This window comes from Orussus abietinus, unplaced genomic scaffold (assembly GCF_000612105.2).
Source record: "Orussus abietinus isolate OABI.00-Male unplaced genomic scaffold, Oabi_2.0 scaffold812, whole genome shotgun sequence".
Taxonomy (NCBI): Eukaryota; Metazoa; Arthropoda; class Insecta; order Hymenoptera; family Orussidae; genus Orussus; species Orussus abietinus.
In genome coordinates, this window is record NW_019394955.1 from 1 (window position 1) to 10,147 (window position 10,147).

Here is a 10,147-nt window from a genome sequence, read left to right on the forward strand (position 1 = left end):
CAATTGTTTCAACGGTACAACACGGTACAAAGTGAGTACAATCCGGTACAAAAAAGAAAATTTTCATTTTCGAAAAAGTAGGGGCCAACTTCACGGACACCAATACTCGGTCACCGAGGGACGCACAGTTCCTCAACGAGGTTATTTCGCGGTTTTCGAATGTTTTGAGAAGGAAACCGAACTTTACGCGCGCTCGCGTGTTTCCGGATTCGTCCTACAGTCTGGGAGAATGACTTTTCCCGATCTACTCGCGTTCGCGGTTCTAATCCAAGAGAGAAAAGTCGTTGATCGATATGCGATCGACATCCCAAACTTTAGTGTCTTCTCTCGCGATGCTCCGCGCTCGCGAGCCGCACTTCCCTCTCCCGAGGCCTCCCTACTCTTACTCGCAAATCTTACTGCGCATACTCGAATAGCGCCGAATTAATGGTCCTAACGTACAGTGGCTCATGTTAGCCGCTTGACCCGTTACAAAGTATATAAGCATTTTAAACAGGTATCAGTCACGCGCATGCCAAGAACTATAACAATCAATTAAAATGGTTTTAAGACATGTACAGGGACTCTGAAATTAAATCTTGTTTGTCAAAAAGGAAACTCAAAATGTAGTCGTAGGTTACGCAGATTCAGACTGGGCAGGGGACAGGATGGACAGAAAGTCTACTGCGGGATATGTTTTCAAAGTTTTTGAATGTACAGTATAGTGGACATCACGTAAGTAGTCTACAGTTGCCTTGTCATCGACCGCGGCTGAATATGTTTCACTAAATGTAGCAATAAATGAAGCCTCTTGGCTATAGTAGTCGATTCATGACTTAAAGGTGCAAGACAATTATGTGTGCGTAACTATCTTCGAAGATAAGCAGTCGGCTATAAAAGTATACTATAAACCCAGAATTTCGTAAGACGTTTAAACACGTGGACATTAGATTTCACTTCGTAATGGGTAAGATTAAAGGAAACGCTATTGGTGTAAACTATGTGTATTGTAATAAGCAACTGGCTGATATGTTTACGAAGCCTCTTAATTTTAATTTATTCCGTAATTTCTGTGTAGTTTTAGGTTTGCAGAATTTCGGCTTAAAGAAATCTAAGAGATTCGCCATTGAAGGAGAGTATTGAGAAACTAATGTTGGTATTGGAGGCTATGACAAATCTAGTGGTTTTTGGCTCTCATCAGTTGGCTTTTGTGTTTCTTTCTCAGAGGCCTTATGGCGATTAATGTTTGTTAGCGGTTGATCTTTGTTTGTGGTAACAACGTACATTACTTTGTGTCTGTAAGTTATGCCGTGGTACAAATTAAAGACTATACGATAAACAGTTCGGACGAGTTTGTCACTGACATACTCCGCTACCTTTACAGTTACTAACTCATTCATGTTCCAATTTATAATTACGTATGATTAATTGTCATTGAATTCTTTACGAATGCGCGTCTGTTCAGAGTCGCCCGAAAGTTTTCACAAAGAAAAAGTCCCGTTCGCAAAAGATCAACATTCCGTAAAACATTAAGTGAGTGTTTATCAAATTCTACTTGACGGATCTATATCCTATAAAATAGAGAAGAGACTCAGACGTTCTCAAATGCTTATTTGATTTAATATAATGTAGCATTCATGCATACATTCGCGTCTCCGCGATTCCACTAGGTACAGCACCCGGGCCATGACTGACATGATAGGCCATGACTGCCCATTGGTCCGTCGGAAACCCAACAGCCCCGAGGGGCCACTGGGAGCCCGAAGGGCGCTTTTTCGATGAGGCGTAACGCCAGCAAGACCACCACCAAGGGAATACACCTAGGTGTTGTTGTGATTTGGGCTCGGAAAAACCCCTCCCTCATCCTGCTTGGAATCATTGGGCGAGTATAATGTTGCAGTCATGCATTTATACTGTATGCGTATCCTTGAGGTTGTCCCTAATACATATAATACATATACATTTTAAATACTACAAAACATTGACCCGCCAAGTAGTACTTGATAAACAATCACTTAATGTTTTACGGAATATTAATCTTTTGCGGACAGGACTTTTCCTTTGTGAAGACTTTTGGGCGACTCTGTGCAGACGCGCATTCGTAAAGAATGAAATGTTTCGTAAAAAACACGTTAATTTAATTAGTATCCCTGTCCCGCTGACTCTGAAGGCTACTCCATCTCACTCGTATCGTTTTCTGTACCAAACCTCCCACTCTGCCTTGCCGTGAAGGGCGTAAGATCCTTACGGGGCTGAATAGCCGGTCGGGTACGCCCTGTAAGACCCTGTCAAGCGGGCCGGGTCGAAGTGCTCCAGCCGCTGGGCACCGGGATTCCGTGGTGCGTGGGCACGCACCTGGCGCCCTTAAATAAAGTGGAATTCCGGACAGGTCTTCGAATTTCAGGGCGTACGACTGTTTCTCGACCAGGGAAGACAATTCCCGTCGCAATTGATGTTGGGAAGAGAACTTTGTCTTCCATTAAATCTATTGAGAGGTCCTTGTTACGAGGTTACCCTTATTTACTCAAAATAGAGGGGCACGCCTTACATTAACACATTGTTGTCCGGCAATTTTACAACGCGAATCGTTCCGGAACGAGTTAACTATCGGCCGGTTAACAATGTGTTAAGTATGAGTCAGTTATCGGAAGATAAATATCAAATTCGAAGCAATGATAGTGTCACCCGATATATCCAGAAGAATAACAATGAGTCGGGCGAACATCGAGGAATATTTTGGCTTTACCGCACACCTTCCACGTAGAACTGCACTCTAAACCGAAACTAAACCGAAACCGAAACCACGGGGCTACTCATCCGTCAACGTAGTGACTTTCTGATGACGTTCGGTCAGCTTCTACCAACTAAGATCCATAAACAACTTGGGTCCTCTCCCCACTGACACCTTAAGGTTATCCCTGACCCATAAGATCCGACATTGAAACCGACTCAAAAAAGCGCACAGGGCGGTCTGTCGCTGCTTGTCTGTCGAGCTCTTCTGCTAGATCCACCAGTCAGTCAGTCCACATTCTGAGTGGCTGGGGTTCTCTGAAAAACCGACCGTACGTTAGAAACAGTTGTGCATTTCGGTACTCTGATATCCTCAAGCGAACAGTATGAAGAATGACGGTGCTGCAAATTCTGGATCAGCGGAAGGATCTTAGGAGACTCCAGGCAGAAGGCGGGGGGGGGGCGGGGCAGGAAACTGGCACATAATATTTACACTATACAGCAAAAAAAATTAGCACTGAGTTGGAATGATAACAAAACGATCATTGTTCCGAGTACGACCGATACACTCCAGTGGGGTTATAAAAAAGTGTAAGAAGTTAGAATTTGAAGGTTCACGATTACTGTTTAATATTATCATCATGGAAAGAGTACGAGGTCCCCTCGATCATTTAATCCTTTAAAGAAGAAGTACTGACTCCGAGTAGTCAAAACAACTTGGATAGATTGCATCCCTTTGTCAAACCGAAAAGTACCGAGTGGAGGGGAGTTTCTTTTAAATAATGTTCGGGAGTCCTGCAACAGCTCTGTCGTCATAGTCTAAATCTTCGATAGATCAGGCTACGTTGAAGTTATGCCCAGCGTAATCGTCCCGCTGGATTGGACAGACGGCAATTTATAAGAGACACGGATGGCGATCATCAGCGTCGCAGAAATATACACCTACGTGAGTGGGTTCTCGAGGCCTGGGTTTGAGTGCGTAACCGAGATCAACGATGTGCAAGCAAAGATGACGCGAGAGGGACTTCGCATCGTTTTAATAAAAGTATAAGCTAAGTACTCAGTATAAAAAAATCTTTTTCTTTTTCTTTTCTTTTTCCTTTTCCTTTTCTTTTTCCTTTTCTTTTTCTTTCCTTTTCTTTTTATTTTCTATTTTCTTTCCTTTTCTTTTATTACTTCCATTTATGATTGAGTTAAACTTTTTTTTAAATTTCAAAGAGCCCACGTTTACATAAATTGTCTCGATACCAAGGCGAAAACATGAATGTAATTAACTCGGAGGGCATTATGCTCAAAAATTGGTACGACATGTAAAGCGGGGGTGACATGCCTTAATAAAAATAATTAAGTAGTACGTTGTAGATGGCTATTCCGAATTCTTAAAAAGAATCATTGTACCGGGGATAACCGATACTTTTCCATGGAGGGGGGGGGTACAGAAAGAATATAATAAACCAGTAAATGTGTAAAACTGTCTATCTTTTAATTTCATAGCTTTTACAAATCCAAGTATTATGCGAATCGTCAAACCCTAACCATTTCCAAAAGTCCTATTTCCGCGCTTCCAGAGCACCTTCTCTATAAGATAAACGTCAGGATATTTAACGCTGTTGAGTTCCTGTTTATAGAAACCGTTATCGATGAGGTGATACTGATAGTCTTTGAGTTTATACGTCACCGGATCGGTATTTTTAACATGACATCGTAAAAATTTCTGTCCTCCGATTAGGTGTATAGCCTTTGTTGCAAACGTGTTTAAATTTATTAGCTCGCACCTTATCTCCTACTTTAAACTTTGATCGTTTACGCGTAGATTTAGTCTTAAAATTGTTGATCCCCGTTGCACGAATATCTTCTCATTCTTAGCGGTAACATCTGCGGACCTCATACCAATGGTCCGGTGTCTACTGTTATTGTAAGAGGATACCAAGCTCGATAAAAGATCCATCCACCGATGATTGCACCGTAGGTTGAACTACATCCACATTTTACTTTTCAGAGTCTGGTTGAATCGATCGCAGATCGATGCCTTCAAATTGCTAAATGTGGAGTACAGCGTAATACCATATTTTTGCAGCAGATCCTGAAATTGTAAAATTTTGGCCTCTGTCAACGTGTAATTTCTTAAGAGTCGAACTCTGCACCAGTATAGATTTCACAGCCGCCATCACATCTATAGCGTTCTTACTCCTCGTCGCCATGGCCCAAGCAAATTTTGAAAATATATCGATAATGGTGAGCAGATACTTGTAGTCACGGTTCTCTCTCGCATAGGCTGACATGCCAATGAGATCGGCTTGCCAGGTCTCATCCAATACACGGATATCCACTGCGACGGGAATTTGGGGTTTCGCACCCACACCCTACAAATTGGCTCCCCGCTCAGTTCCTCCCACAGTGTACCCGATTCTAGCGGTCGGAAAAATCCCGAACATACACGGTACGGCTCGCTTGAATTTATTAAGGGCGCAGGTATGTCACAATATACAGCGAGACCGTTGACCAAATCCGGCTAGGGTGTTCGGCTCACTATAGGACAACCGCGAGAAACACCCGGCCCTCAGCTAGTCAGCCCCGCAAGGGTCACGCGACCTTTTGCGGCACGGTAGAGATGGGGGGGGGGGGTCGCCCACCAAAGCGGAGAAGCGTAATGGACTTGGAAGTCGGAAAGGAAGACAAAGAAATTACGTAGTCCTATTTCATCTAGAATCTCGCCCTTGTTTTATTGGTCTCAATACTGCCCTCCCATGAATACTTCTGGGCCCTACCGGCGCGTGCAAGGATGAATCCCCTAGGTCCGCAAAAAAAAAAAAAAAAAAGGGAGCCACCGGCTCCTCGATACTTCGACTCCCGGCTTTCCGGGAGAACACGAGGCTCAACGCCCAGCTACCACCACCCAGGCCTCACTAAACGAACGGACATGACAGGCCGGGTGGGTCGGTAACGATCAACCGGAGGGCCCTAACGCAACACAAACGAGAATCGGTACTTACAGGCGGGACGAGAAAAATCGGGAGCGCATTCCGAATCACGACGGTACCGGTCCCGGTCACACTAACGACCGGACACCTTACGAGAACTACCGCCGGGCACGTGTCGAGGAGGCGAACTAACCGAATACATGAGATATTTTTTCCGAGCGGAAAGGAACTTTATTCTGAAAATCTACTAGGGGTTTGCTCACCAAGCGACTCTTAACCCTTCCGCGGTCAAATTCCGAAAGATATGGCAGCGGCAGCGGCAGCGAGCTCGACAATTCCGGCGACACCGGGAGTATCCTGGACAATGAGCTCCTCGGCTCACCAGGACCTCCGCAATTCGGAAATCCCCCTCCAGACCTTCCGTCGAACGCCGTCAAGCTGCCAAGCGCCGTCAATTGACAGCGCGCACGTTAGATGTCCCGACCGGTATCGCGGCACGATAATTGAGATCCCGATTCTTCCTCCTCGACGCGTACCGACGGTAACATGGCCGCGACATACTCTCCCGATAAACATTTAACCCTATCAGTTCTTACCCTAGATCGCCCTTATTTACAACACATACTTACAGCTAGTGATTGTCCATGATAACCCCCCGTGTCGCCAACTGATGCTGCAATTAAATAAATACAATATTTGGTACTTACCGCCACCGCTGCACCCCTGATTGTGACGGCAAAATCCTGCCACATCACACAACATGTCTCCGTTGATAATTTCATCTAGCAGGTTTATGTGGCAAATTGGCCCAGACCCCATCCCCCGGCCCAGCTCCTGACCGGGTAGTGCTGTTTCCTGCGGGCGGCCCATCTCTAGCCACCAGGACTAACCGTGGGTCCGCCCCCGTAGGCAGGGCCGCCAGAGTGGCGAAGACGAGGTCGGCCGGCTCCCCTAATAGGGCCCGACGTCACGGTCTTTACGCTTCTTGACGTTACGCCCCTGCGCAGCCGTCGGCCGCCGTTCTCGAAGCGGCTCTTGAAGCGGCGAGCGACGTCGTAGCCGTGACCTCGGCGAGGTCGACACTGTTGTCGTTCCCGTTGCTAACCGCCTCTACGCAAGCTTTTATAGGTTTTCGAATATTCGCTGGAATTTTTTTTATATATATTCCACGCAATATTCGAGATTACAAATTATGCTCTTCCTCTAGAAAAAAAAAAATGCAAAAAGGCGTATCCCAAGCGGGGCCTCTCGGGAATCCGCAAGAAAAAATATATCAGCTACGGCAGTCGCAAAGCCAAACCTGAAAAAGGGCTAAAAATTTACTAAATTAATATACAGTCGGCGCTAGTTTCCCAGCAAATCGGGGACCGCCGGATCGGAACGTGCCCCTATATTCCGAAAAGGGCTAAGTGGCCCTCAGAAATTAATGTAACTGGTGGCCCAAAATCCACAACGTCACAATATGTAATAAGAATTTCAGTTATTGGAATTGCGCTTCGCTTTTGTACCAAAAAATTAATACATTAAAAACACATTTTTTCACGCCATGGGTGTTTTTATCGAGAACGCTACAAAGATGGCTAGAGTTGAAGCAAAAATGCATAGAACCAATCTTGTAGAGCACAAAATTTCTTTTAAATAAGTCGGTGACGGCCCCTTGATGTTTTCACTACTTTGGGCGTGAGAGCGGTCTACAAGAAAATCTCAAATAGGATCGATTTTCACAACATTCTCTGAAAGCCGATTTACCTGTTAAATTCATTTTGATACTTTATTATTAATGAAATGAAATCATCAAATTTGTACATGCAGTAGGACATATGAAACAAACGTAGGGAGTCTTCACGTCTCATTAAAAAATAGCATACCCCAATTTTTTATTAAATTACTCTACCTTAGATGACAAGAAACGTAATTGGCCAATTCAGGAAAATTGAGGACTCTGTACAGAGGTGAATTTTTCTTCGAAAAATGATCATCTACAGGAGTTTTCTTATAATTTTATTTAAAAAACATCCTCTACGATTCATTAACCGAGTTATGGCGTTTAAAGGAAAACGCTCGTGTTTTACTTTAACTCGGTAAAAACAAAATTCGTACAACATCCGATATGTGGCCGTTGGAAAGCTGAATTCTTACACTACATGACGGTGTTACGGAAGTAGGTCTTATTTTTCAAAAACCTTATAAATTTACCAGTTCACTAACCTCAGACAGAGTTGCCAATTCAAAGATGCAATTCTGCAGAATCGGCAGAGCAACAACCGGCGTTCGACTACGCACGGTGACGCCGTACGCCAAAGTCCGTCGACCCCACCCACGACCGACGCTCTTTTGACATTATATAAACATCCGAAAACAGCGTCGATTGGGCATGGAAGACGTTTGACCACCGTTCGGTAAAGACGTGACCTCGGGACTTCCCGACTGTTAGTATTCTGTCTCGGTGTAGGGAACTGATCGGACTTAAGTATCGACAGCCACCGTACATCCTTAGGGAGATCAAACAGGACGGTTATCACACAATCGAAAGATAGACTCGGGACAGATCCGCTATCCTAGGACGTAGATTTCTTTCCCAAGTACCCATAAATTTAAATTTCATTCTTAACGAAGAAGATCGTTCCACGCGAATTAGCTTCTATCGCGTCACTCTCAATCTTCAATTCGTATTTAATCAAACTTTGACGTGTATTCATTGTAAATTGTTTTGTTGTTAATTATACTTAGTCTATACTTTCTACTTCATTCATTTTAAAACCCTCTATCCAGTCTTTCCTGAAGTACGATTACAAGGGTACGAATCAGTAAGGGGTGCAAAGCTCTTTGAAAGAGCAACGAATCCCCGATAAGAATATTCCAGCCGCTCGGGATATTCTTTCAACATTCTCTCCGCATCGTTTCCGGCGTCAATACGGGAAGAGCATACTCGAGATATAGAATCCTCAGTCAAGATTCTAACGATCATTTTTCTTTCCGAATCTCTCACTCTGAATTTCGTCGTAGAAATTCAGAACTGTCGGTGCAGGTTCCGGTTACGTAACAACGGTTTCATTCCGATTTTACTGCGGGAATTTTTTCACATTGAAAAATATTTTTTAAATCAGATATTGGAAGTATCGATTTGTTTGTTTCTCATTCAATTCGATGCTATCAATTCGATCTAGAAACCGCCTGAAGCCTTTCGATTTTTATGTTCTTTTTTCTCTTCAAAGTGTCCCAAATGATTGGGACAAACCTTAATTTGCTGACGCTTTTTCTTTCATATGTCTCAAAGACCCAAACATGGGGTAAGATATGAGAAAGGTTCCAAATTACCACTCTCTCGTGCGAACACCCAAAATTGCATCTTAAGAACTGCTGCGGACTCTCATATGATGCTCACATGTTTCTATGAGAATGTAAACATTTAATATTTCAAAAGATTTTGTTGCAAAAACTAGAGCTGAATAACACAGTTATTCGTCCAAAAATCCAAAAAAACAACTGGAAGAATTTTTCGTAAATAAATAAGATTGAGCTCATAACATCGTTCTTAAGAAAAAGCATTAGAAAATATCGCTGACAATGGGATTACCCAATGCGTGCGTTTATATTGCAATATATTAAAACACACTCCATGTATCTATTTCTTTTTTATAAAATATTTTCAAACTGCTGACTGTTTATATTCGCATAAAATAACAGGAGTATCGTGTGAAAGCCCACAAAGTTCCTGAAATACGAATTTGGGCGTTCGCACGAGAAAATGGTGATTTTGAGCCTTTCCCGGGTCTTACAGCATGTTTGGGTCCTTGAGACATAAGAAAGGAAAAGCGCCAGCGAATTAAAGTTAGGCACGATCATAAGAGACACTTTAAAGAGAAAAAAGATACGTAGAAATCGAAAAGGCTCAAGCAGTTCTCCAACTGTAGCATCGAATTGAATAAAAAACAGACAAATTGAGATTTTCATGTTACGTAGACACTACTTACGAAATAATCGCGACCCGGTAAACAGAAAGGCAGCCATGGAATTCCGTAAATTAGCATGCGATTTTGACATACGCTTACGAAAGGAAGTCGTAGTCGACCTGACTAAGATCGCGCCACCGACCCAAGTAGACCAGGTCGCGATCAACCGGGCCCAAGTGCATCCTGATGACGCTGCAACACATCCTACACCCCTGCAAACACCGCCCTCATCTAGATCATGGAACCCCCACCAATTGGAGCGCCGTCCCAAATTCGCCGATAAAAACCAACAATCGTCCAGTCGAACAGTCAGTTAGTTAGTTAGTCGCAGTCAGTTAGAAGAAAGGTCAGACTCACACCGAGTCTCACGGACCCATCATCGTCATCGACCACGAGCTTGGAGTCTTTGGTTCGCGACTCTCAGTTCCTAGCGAGTCTAAGACCGAAACCATCGAACTCGGAGGATCACTTGCCCCCCAGCTACAGTTGTACTGCTCGGTACTCTGGCGATCCAAGAGCATCAAGCCAGGAAGGGACGGCGGCAATTCTTCATCCGTTGGACAG